We start from the raw sequence: 10,000 nt of genomic DNA, 5'->3' as shown, positions 1-10,000 counted from the left end.
GTAACCCTGACGTTCCCTTTCAAATGCTGCGTGAGCTCCACGCTGTGGGAACGAGAATACCCACGCCGTCATACTGAGGGTCCAAGCCCAAGGGTCACTGCAAGACACTTGAGTCCGAGGCGGAATGTATATCCATGCTGTAATAATGAATGTGTGCGGTGTAGACCACCCCGCTGCAGCACACACATCCTGTAAGGATACCCCTTTGGACAAAACCTTTGAGGAGGTGACTCCCCAAGTGGAATGAGCCCTTATGCTCAGAGGCATAACGAGAGCTCTACTGTCGCAAGCTAGACCAGCAGCTGCTCTAACTTACGCCACTGGCCGGAGCGGTGGATATAAGTACGGAGAGCCCTTACTGGACACAGTAGGTGCAATTTCTCTTGTTCCGGTGTGAGGAATGGAAGAGGGCAGAAAGCCTGCAACACTACTGGCTGGGCAGCAGACGTAGGCACTTTAGGAATATAATCCGGCCTAGGATACAGGAAGGCCTTGGCTAATCCAGGGGAAAAGTCAAGGCAGGAAGGGGCAACAGAGAGAGCTTGTAGATCTCCTATTCACTTGAGAGATGTCAGGGCCAGCAGAAGAGCTACTCTTAGAATCAGAAGCTTCTTTGAGGCTGACTCTAAGTGCTCAAATGGGGCACCTGACCGACCTTCCAGGACCACAGAAAGGTCCCAGGAAGGTATGCATGGTGCCCCATTTGATGGGCCCCAGCCACCTGACACTACGCATAAACCTCTAAGTTAGAGGATGTTGCCCCACACAGGCTCCAGAGGGCATGGCTGGCTGAAATGGCGGCCACATAAACCCTGATTGTAAAAGGAGCCAACCCTGCTGAGAGTAAGAACTCCAGGACTGTAGCTATTGCTCAGTTCACTGGATCTAGCTGACACCACGAGACATAAAGTCACCACTTGAGCGCATACAATTTCCTCGTGGATGGTGCTCTAGTGTTAAACAGGGTCACTACAACCTTAGTTGTAAGACCAGAATCTATGAGCTGGTGCCCCTCAGGGTCCAGACCCACAGTTTCCATAGTTCCGACCAAGGGTGCTGCTAGCAGCAGACGTAGACAGTCTTGGCGAACTCTCTCTAGAACTTGTGGGAGCAGTGCGATCAGGGGAAAAGGATACAGATGTGACCTCTGCAACATGTGCCCATGGCGTCCAGCCCCAATGGTGTGGGAGGAGTGAGGGCGAGCCAGAGTGGACAGTGTGTTGTCTCCTCAGAAGTGAACACATTCACATCTGCCCCTACATTCCAGTTGCACAGATTGTACATTGCACTCACTGGAACAAGTTTGAGCGTCAGCATCTTGAACCAGTATGTCTGAGGAGTGCAATTCTGATGACGCAGATCTAAAATTGGCCGCATAATCTGCATCTTTTTTTGTGGACCAAGAAATAACAGCTGTAGAAACCTCCCTCAGGGAATGGGGTACATGTTCTATGGCCCCTTTGTCCAAGAGGGATCCTACTTCCTGCGCTAATGCCGGGCTCTGGTCTGTGCTGACTACTGTGGTGAGCACACCTCTGAACCGGGGGGTCGAGCTCTGAACTGGACCCGGTAACCCTTTTCTACGGTAGACAGAACCCATGAAAACACATTTGCCAGTAGTTTCCACATCACTAGACCGTCTGTAGTGATGTTAACTTTTCCACATTCTATTGGAGGGAAAGCATCAGATTTTCGTTGCCCTGTGACAGCACGCTGAAGAGAGAACACTGAAAACTTGGGACATCCTTGGCTAGGGGAGGTGCTACAGTAGCACTGGGGGCTAACTGCCCTAACAACCTTATGTCCCCTGATACATCCCTCTGCAGCCCCTACGTTGAGTTCCCCCTGAAAGGGAACTATTATTATTACTACTACTACTACTACTACTACTAATAATAATAATAATAATAATAATAAGTCATCTTCAGATTTGTTTGTGTGTACTGAACTTCACATGTCTGTCATCCAACCTACTGCAATTTTTTTCCATGTTGGATGTTTTAGAGGACAGGAAGTGCACACTTTGCTCATTTGTGATGAGGCCTGCTACAGCCATTCCTTTTTTTAACTGGATTTATAAATGTTAGTAAGCAAGTACAAAAAGTATGGAGAAAGACTGAGGATTTATTACCGTGTCAAAGATAGAAGTGCAAAATAGGAGTTACACGCCTATTCTTAAGATAAGGAGCTTTGTGTGTTTTAAGTAGGTGAGGAAAGACATTCAAAAACAGATAAACACCCCAAAGAGAATTTTAGAGTTAATTTGTAAGTCAGGGAGTTTCTGAGGTCTGAACATTGAATATTTACATTTGCCTACAAAGCACCAGCAAACAGTGGAGCTACAGTTACAACTTTTATGGAAATTATATATATAAACGATCAATTCGGCAGTACTTGGCCAAAAATTCCTCACTGCTCTGATTGGATGTCGCATGTCTATATTTTTCCTCATATTATGTAAAACTACACTACACTACACCATAATATACTACATTACACTATACTATACTACATTATAGCATACAAAACTACACTACACTACACCTTACTATGCTATTCCACACTACTGTGCCATGGCATAATTATATTATACCATACTATACGCATCCACAACATTTATAATTCACCAATTTTCTTTCTTCGGCACTTTAATGTCAGTTTGATTTCTTTATCAGCTCAAGTTCGTTAGATGGCCGTTAGGTGAGGCATCGGGTCGATGTGACTGTTTTGAAGACCCCATGATAATAGCTTTCATATGTTTCAAACGCACTCCGAGTTAAACGATGTAACCTTCCTTATTTTCAGCTGAACGCTGATAATGTTGGTGACAACGTCATTGATCAAACTCATGACAAGGGTTATGTTCAAATTACTTCCAGATATTTGCATGATAGACCTTAGGTCCTAAATTCAAATTCAGGGTTACATTCCAGTTCTGTTTTTCACCCCTGCCTTGCCCTCTACACCAGGACTGCGTAAAGTATTGTATATGAGGGATCATACTGAGGTCCATCATTCCACTGGTGCAATAGTGTCCTCAGTAGAGTCATGTTATCGTTCTTTAAATTATTATTATTTTTAAATTAATAAACTGATTTTGAAATATCTCTGAAATTCCAGACAGAATTAAATCATGACATTTTAAGCAAATGCATTTGTTTTGTTTTTTCCACCACATCTCGACCAGTTTGTGGACCGAAAATACTAACTCATGGCCTCGATATGAACTGGTGGCACACAAAATCTATTTTTGTTAAAAATAATAATAAAAAACAGGGGAGAAAGAAGTACTCTGATGATAATCTGATTGTACTTTGCATTGTGGGTAAAAACACTGTTTAGAACGGTTAAGAATAAGATCTAAGAAAGAAACAATTGCCTTACTAGTGAGAACTAAGTAGATTTGTGCCAGAGCTGCTGTCTACAGAACCTGTATTTAATAGGATCGAACTTTTCACCTTTTAGCCCATGATGGAAACACGGCACTTGTGTATGAATCCGGTGTTTCTGTACGTGAACATACCTGTATTTTACATTATTCATTAGAGAGATTTTCCAGCTTGGATTTTGAGCTCTGAGCGCAGTAATAAAATAGACATGGTGCTGATTGATGTTTCCTCTAAATGTTAAATATTCATGAGTGTGTATGGCTGCAGGCAGCACCTGCTTCCTATTAAACATGTTAGTAACCCCTTCCCCTTTCATCTGTCCATCCATCTCGCTTGATTTCCATGTGCTCCGTCTCAACCCAGGCGAGGCGGGAGAGGCTTTACGTCTCTCTGTCACGTCTTGATTGCAGAGGAAGCTGTCAAAATCAACGAAAATGGATGATCAATGCAGGAATAAAATAAAATATGCACAATTGTACTGCACACACATACACAAAATGTAAGCCACAGCGACTTTGAATGCTGATTCGTCGGAAGGTAAAGCGTCGAATCCAAACGATCGGCTCGAATGATCAGGTCTAACCACGTGAGGGTTTTGTAGTTGTGCAGGTTTGGCTACAATCTAATGTGGCCGATTATTTCAGGTTTGCACGTGAATAACTAGCTAACTATTCAGTGAAAAAATTAGCAAGACAAATTACCCAACTAGCAAGCTAGCACAGCGTGTTTGAGCTGAACATAGCGAAACCAGTGGCACTAGAATTCTCTCACAGGTTTTTATTAAACTATATGAATTATACAGCTAGTATAATTTACCGTGATGCTTTTCCTAAATCCACATCGGCCCACGGCATGCTTACAAACATACGCTGTCGTAAAGTAAATTCAAGGTCACATTTATCAGAGAACTCACTAGGACACAACTTTGACATAACTTCTACGACACAGTGCTTGGGATAAAATGTATAAAGTTAGCATTAAAACCAACCAAGCTCAATTGAGAAACAGCTGAGGAAAAACTCACGAGATTGGGAAATGCATAATATGTATTTATTATGATTTATAGGGAGAGTGTGTAAAGTAAACGAGACTTTTTATCTTTGTTTTTTTTTGTTTTGTTTTGTTTTTTAGCCTTTTAGCACTTTTTAGCTATATTCCTTTTAGCTAGCTTAATGGAAGAAACTGAAGCCTAGCCTGGAGTAGTTTTGTTGGTTAAATTGGGTTGAATTAGCCTAGCATCTATTCCTAATATAATGAAAATAAACATAGCACGACTTTACTTTGAGCTCTTCCACCGGTCCAGAACATACTACACATCTTAAGCTCAACCTGATCAGTTTTTTTTTAAAGCTGTCACACAATGAATTTTCTAGAAGGCCAGATGAAAAAGAGGCTAATAACGGCAGAATCACGCTTGTTTAAAATATGAAAAACAGAAGGAGGTGAGAGAGAAAGGGAGAGAGAGAATAATGAGATCCAGGCACCGTGAAGAGAAAGAATGAAATAGAGGAATGTTATTCTTGGCAGCTGAAACTTAAAGCTTCTAAAAACTGACTGATCGCAAAAATCAGCAGAAATCCTCTGTTGGGTTTTATGTGTAAATCCCCTAGAGTGGTTTAGTTAATAAAATGTTTGCATTTCATATTAGCTTTGTACGCGTTATTGCTTCCTGGTGCTGATTTGAGGCTAGCTCATTATGCTAATCATTGGGTTAACTCAACAGAGCGGGGTCGCCCATCTGCTCTTCGCCTTCAGTGCAAGACGGTTCCTTTCTAAGCTCTTGAATTGTAGTAAAATTCGCTAGTTTTAGTTGATAGCACTTCCTTGATAGTTCATTAGCAGCAAATAGTGTGATTAGCATCTCATTTACCAAGTGTGTTGCTTAGCATATTAAGCCACTTGTTTTAGGTACAATCATATATTTGTGGTATACAGATGCCTGTTTTTTGGGGGTATTTTTTTTTTGGCTGAACTATTGGAGAGACAAAGCTTCTTCTTTTCACCTCACCTAATTCAAAATAATTTATTTTCTTCTTTCGCCGTTTTGTCCTCGTTTTGAACTTTCATCTTTCTGTAAGCTTTACCTTTTATGGAGTTTTGTGGGCGTCACTAAATTCAATTGAGCTGCAGAGTTTATATTACAGATGAGTCAGATGAGGAATCCTGACAAGTGGGAAGTCTGTGCAGTGAAAGAATGGAGAAATCGGAAGTGTGGCTGATTACGTATTCCGTTTCAATCCCTTCTGACCAATCAGATTCGAGAATTCAACACTCTGGTATTAAATATGTGCCTGTGAAAATTTTCTGACATTTTTACTCGCTGTTTTCTGGTTGATTGGTGAAGTCTATCCTCAGACAGCACTGATTCAATTACGACTTAAAGAGGTCAACAGGAAAATACGGGAGATAACAGGGAAATGGACGGTAATTGGCGTTAAGCATTTAAATCCGTTTTTACAGCTTAAAAAATCTCAAGACTATTTTACCCAACTTCACTGGAGGATGTTTTGAAAAAGATTTAGATAATTCAGTCTCAGGGGATGTTTCAAAGGTCCAGCTCGGGCCCATCATTTACCTTTGACCTTTGACCCCTGGAGTGCTTCAAATGGGGCTCATCAAATTCGACACCGTGACACTGTGGATTGAAAGAAGGCCGTGTTAGAGGAGGAAAAAAACCCAAGGCTGGACCAAGTGTGCGTTTTCTTTGCTAACCTGAAGCTAGTTGTATTTATATAAATGAAAACATCGGTTTCCCCCTGCCCCACAAAGGTTCCTCACTCATACATGGAACAAACTCCCACATTTATTTTAAATATAACAATTTCTACAAACTTTATTACTTAATAGCAACCGAAAAGTGGCTGAAATCTTCACCCGGCTGCAGAGGGAAAGAAATCTGCATGGAACAACTTTCTGTTCTTGAGTTATTCCATAAAAATTACACATCCAGCGGATTTTTTCCTGCTTTTTCCTTAAATAAACGGTCATTTCAACACTTCTGAATATCTGACTTTGAATAACCTTTTAAGACGGGTTAATGTGACCTTTTTATTTTTATCTTGGCTCTGTACTTCCTGCCCAAGTTCCCATAATGCCCCTCTTTTTCTGGTTTGACCTGCTGTTAATGCTATTGTACAGAGCCACAGATGATGTGAACAGTTTATTTCAACTTTGGGAAGGTTTTTTCACAAAAGAAATTGCAAAGGGGAGATACATTGCTCTTTTTCTCAGCCTTTGCAGGCATTTATGATAAATGGACATTATCCGCTCCATCGGGTCCCGGAGGCCCGCCACTAGGCTATAGAGGAGAAAGTTGGCCGGATGCTGCGAGATAACATCATTGAACAGTCCAATAGCCCCTGGTCCAGCCCATCGTGGTCGTACCGAAGCCCGACAAAGCATGCGGCTGTGCAATGACTTCCGGAAGCTGAACCAGGTTTCGGAATTTGACAGCTATCCCCTCCCTCAAGTGGACGACCTAGTGGAGCGGCTGGGGAGGGCCCGCTTCATATCCACCCTGGACCTGACTAAGGGATACTGGCAAGTTTCCCTAGCCCCAGAGGCGAGGCCAAAGACAGCCTTCAGCACGGAGAACGGCCACCGGCAATACTGGGTCCTCCCCTTTGGGCTGCATGGAGCGCCCGCGACATTCCAGCGGCTAATGGACATTGTCCTGCGACCTCATCGCGCCTTCGCAGCCGCCTACCTAGACGATGTGGTCATTCACTCCTCCACCTGGTTGGACCACCTATTCCACCTGGAGGAAGTTCTGAAGGAGCTCCGGAAGGCCGGGCTGACCGCCAACCCCAAAAAGTGTCTCTTGGGGCTGACCGAGGCACAGTATCTCGGGTACCCTATTGGCCGGGGCTTGCTCAAGCCGCAGGTGAAGAAAATTGAAGCCGTAAAGGGATATCCTAGGCCTGCGTCAAAAAAACAGGTACATGCCTTCTTGGGGTTGGAGGGGTACTACCGTAGGTTTGTACCTAACTTCTCCTCCACAGCCTCCCCCCTTCCAGATCTCACAAAGAAAGGCCAGCCAGACCGGGTGAAATGGTCTGCAGACACCAAGCAAGCATTCCAGGCCCTAAAAGAAGCCCTCACCAGTGGCCCTGTGCTACGTAACCCGGACTTCGCCCTCCCGTTCACCGTACACACAGATGCATCCGAGACCGGGCTGGGCGCGGTACTCTCACAGACCTTCAACGGGGAGGAGCACCCAGTCCTCTACATTAGCCAAAAGCTATCCCCAGCTGAGAGGAGATATCCGGCCGTGGATAGAGAGGCCCTAGCCATCAAATGGGCCATCGAGGAACTACGGTACTACCTGGCCGGTCGGCACTTCATCCTAGTGACCGACCACGCCCCACTCCAGTGGATGGCCAAGGCCAAGGACACCAACGCCAGGGTAACCCGGTAGTTCTTGGCCTTGCAAGATTTCTCGTTCCAGGTCCAGCATCGGGCAGGGTCCCACCACGGGAATGCAGAAGGGCTCTCATGACGAGACGCACTCTGGGCCCGCCACGCAGTGGTAGTAGGCTCGGAGCTGGGGGGGGGCGGGGGGATGGGGGGTGGGGGGGTTGGCTACTGTCGCGACGGTCCGAAAGCCGGCAAGCAAGGTATTAAAATCACTCCTTCCCTGACTACCGCACAGGCACAGAAAGGACAGCCCCACATCAAAACCGACGGCGACCAGAAAGCACGTGACAGTGGGGCAGAGCTACCGACACCCCTCTGGCCTGTGATTGGTGCGCCGATCGGAAAAAAATTGCGATCTCTCTCTCTCTATGTGCGTTGCCTGACGGCATGAGAAAGCCCTCACGCTTCTGGGAAGCTCCGACACCCCCCCGGAAGAACTCTGCAATGCCAGCCGCACGCAAACCCACACACACTCACCCCTCATACCTCCTCATGGGCTATTTCCCTACAATATATATACGACAATATTCTGCTAACTCAGGCACACCAAGACGTTGGCTTGCTGATGAGGTAATGTTTAATAACCCTGTTAAAATGAATGCTAGGTCACATTAGTAATAACAAAACAGCTAGCTAGCTAATTTAAGTAGCTAACTTACAAAATTTAGCTACTGAACACGCTAAGTTACAAAATTTAACTTCTAACTAATTTAACAAGCTAATGTACAAAACTAGCAAGCTAATGTGACTACATAAATTGCAAAACTAAACTATCTATCTAGTGGATGGAATTGGCTCGAGCTGAGACCAAAGCACCACCACAGGACCTCTCAATGCGCCGAGAGATGAACGCTGCTCCTGTTAGTTCATCAGAAAGCTTCTTAAGAGAGCTGCTGTGCCCAAAGCGTCTCCTGAAAATAGACAGCACATTGCTGTTTGAACAGGAGCACAGGCAAAGCAGAGGAGATAAGGCTGAACGTATCCTGCTCTCCATTAGAAATGGAGGGAACATTAAAAAAAAGACTTTTTCTAGTCTCTAATCTTAACAAGAAACATGCTGAGCCTCTGGGCATCTACACGTCTAATCAACATCAGAAAGAAGGAAAGAAGGACACAGATTTCATCAGAGCTGAAAGAGTAAAAGGTTCCTTTTTTCTTCTAAATATCAAAAATGGACTTAAATGAGCCTTTTTTTCCTGCTAAAGCCACTTTAATACATACATATCAACATCTGCCATCTCATCTTTCATTAGTTAAAGTAAGTGATTTATTTTAAAACAGCCTGCCAAGCTACTGAAAGTAAATTTGTTAGCATGCAGATGAAACTGATTAGCGTAGCATGACAGTGAAGGGCTAAGAAAAAAAGCTAAAAAACAAACAACAACAACAACAACAACAACCATAATTTAATTTAATTTAATGCTTTACGGTGTTATCGAAACAGCTTACTAGAAAATATGCTAATTTTACTAGCATATGCAAAGCTAATGAGTGCACTAAAGCACAAATCAGCAGCTTTTAAAAAGTATATTTATTCCAAAAAAGAACAAACAAAAGCAAAACAGCATCATTATCAAAGATGAGACCTAATTTAAGGCTAATTTAGAGTTTTTTGAAGGAATTTGGCGAATGGCTAAACCATAGCAATCGGCTAATTAGCATAGAAAAGCTCTGATTAGCAAACGGAAACAGTAATAGTGACATTTTAATTCATATTTCAGTTTAAATAAAAATTATGTCAGTTAAAGGAAACCTTGAATTAATTCAAAAATGAATTTAAAAAATGAAATTTTATTTTTCCCCTGACACGAATGCTTAAAATCATTCTTTATCAAATAGCACAACACATCAGTAATAATAACAACTTTCGACTGTTTTTTTTTTTTTTTTACTCCTTCAGAAAATGAATCACTGCTAACACACTTCAGTAGAGGAAATATTCTGAGGTAAATGGACTGAGGTATAATTTTATTACTGAATAATATGTACAAGGTCTAACTGCCAAAAATATACTATATTTACACTTTTCACTTTATACAAAACCTCTTTACCAGGACTTGTCAGTTTCGGGGAAAAGCCCCAGGAGAGTACAATACACACATACACCACTCAAAAAGTACACACATAAATAAATATTGACATCGCAAATATGTTCTCCAAGAACATTTTCGACCATTTTATCAGTTTAATCCATC

General features: G+C 43.0%; 1 protein-coding gene across 2 annotated transcripts in view; it reads right to left on the bottom strand.

Annotated features, from left to right (window-relative positions):
• Window positions 1-9,040: 9,040 nt before the first annotated feature.
• Window positions 9,041-10,000, bottom strand: part of LOC108266877 (anosmin-1) — a 24,235-nt gene continuing 23,275 nt past the window's right edge. The window contains exon 14 of one of the 2 annotated variants that reach the window (XM_017470696.3): window positions 9,041-10,000. This exon is cut by the window's right edge and continues 930 nt beyond it. The gene's annotated coding sequence lies outside the window, so the exon portion shown is untranslated. The other variant, XM_017470695.3, reaches the window with a different exon arrangement.

The sequence above is a fragment of the Ictalurus punctatus genome, chromosome 6 (assembly GCF_001660625.3).
Source record: "Ictalurus punctatus breed USDA103 chromosome 6, Coco_2.0, whole genome shotgun sequence".
NCBI lineage: Eukaryota > Metazoa > Chordata > Actinopteri > Siluriformes > Ictaluridae > Ictalurus > Ictalurus punctatus.
The sequence above is the reverse complement of the archived record's forward strand: the minus strand, read 5'-3'. Positions and strand labels throughout refer to the sequence as shown.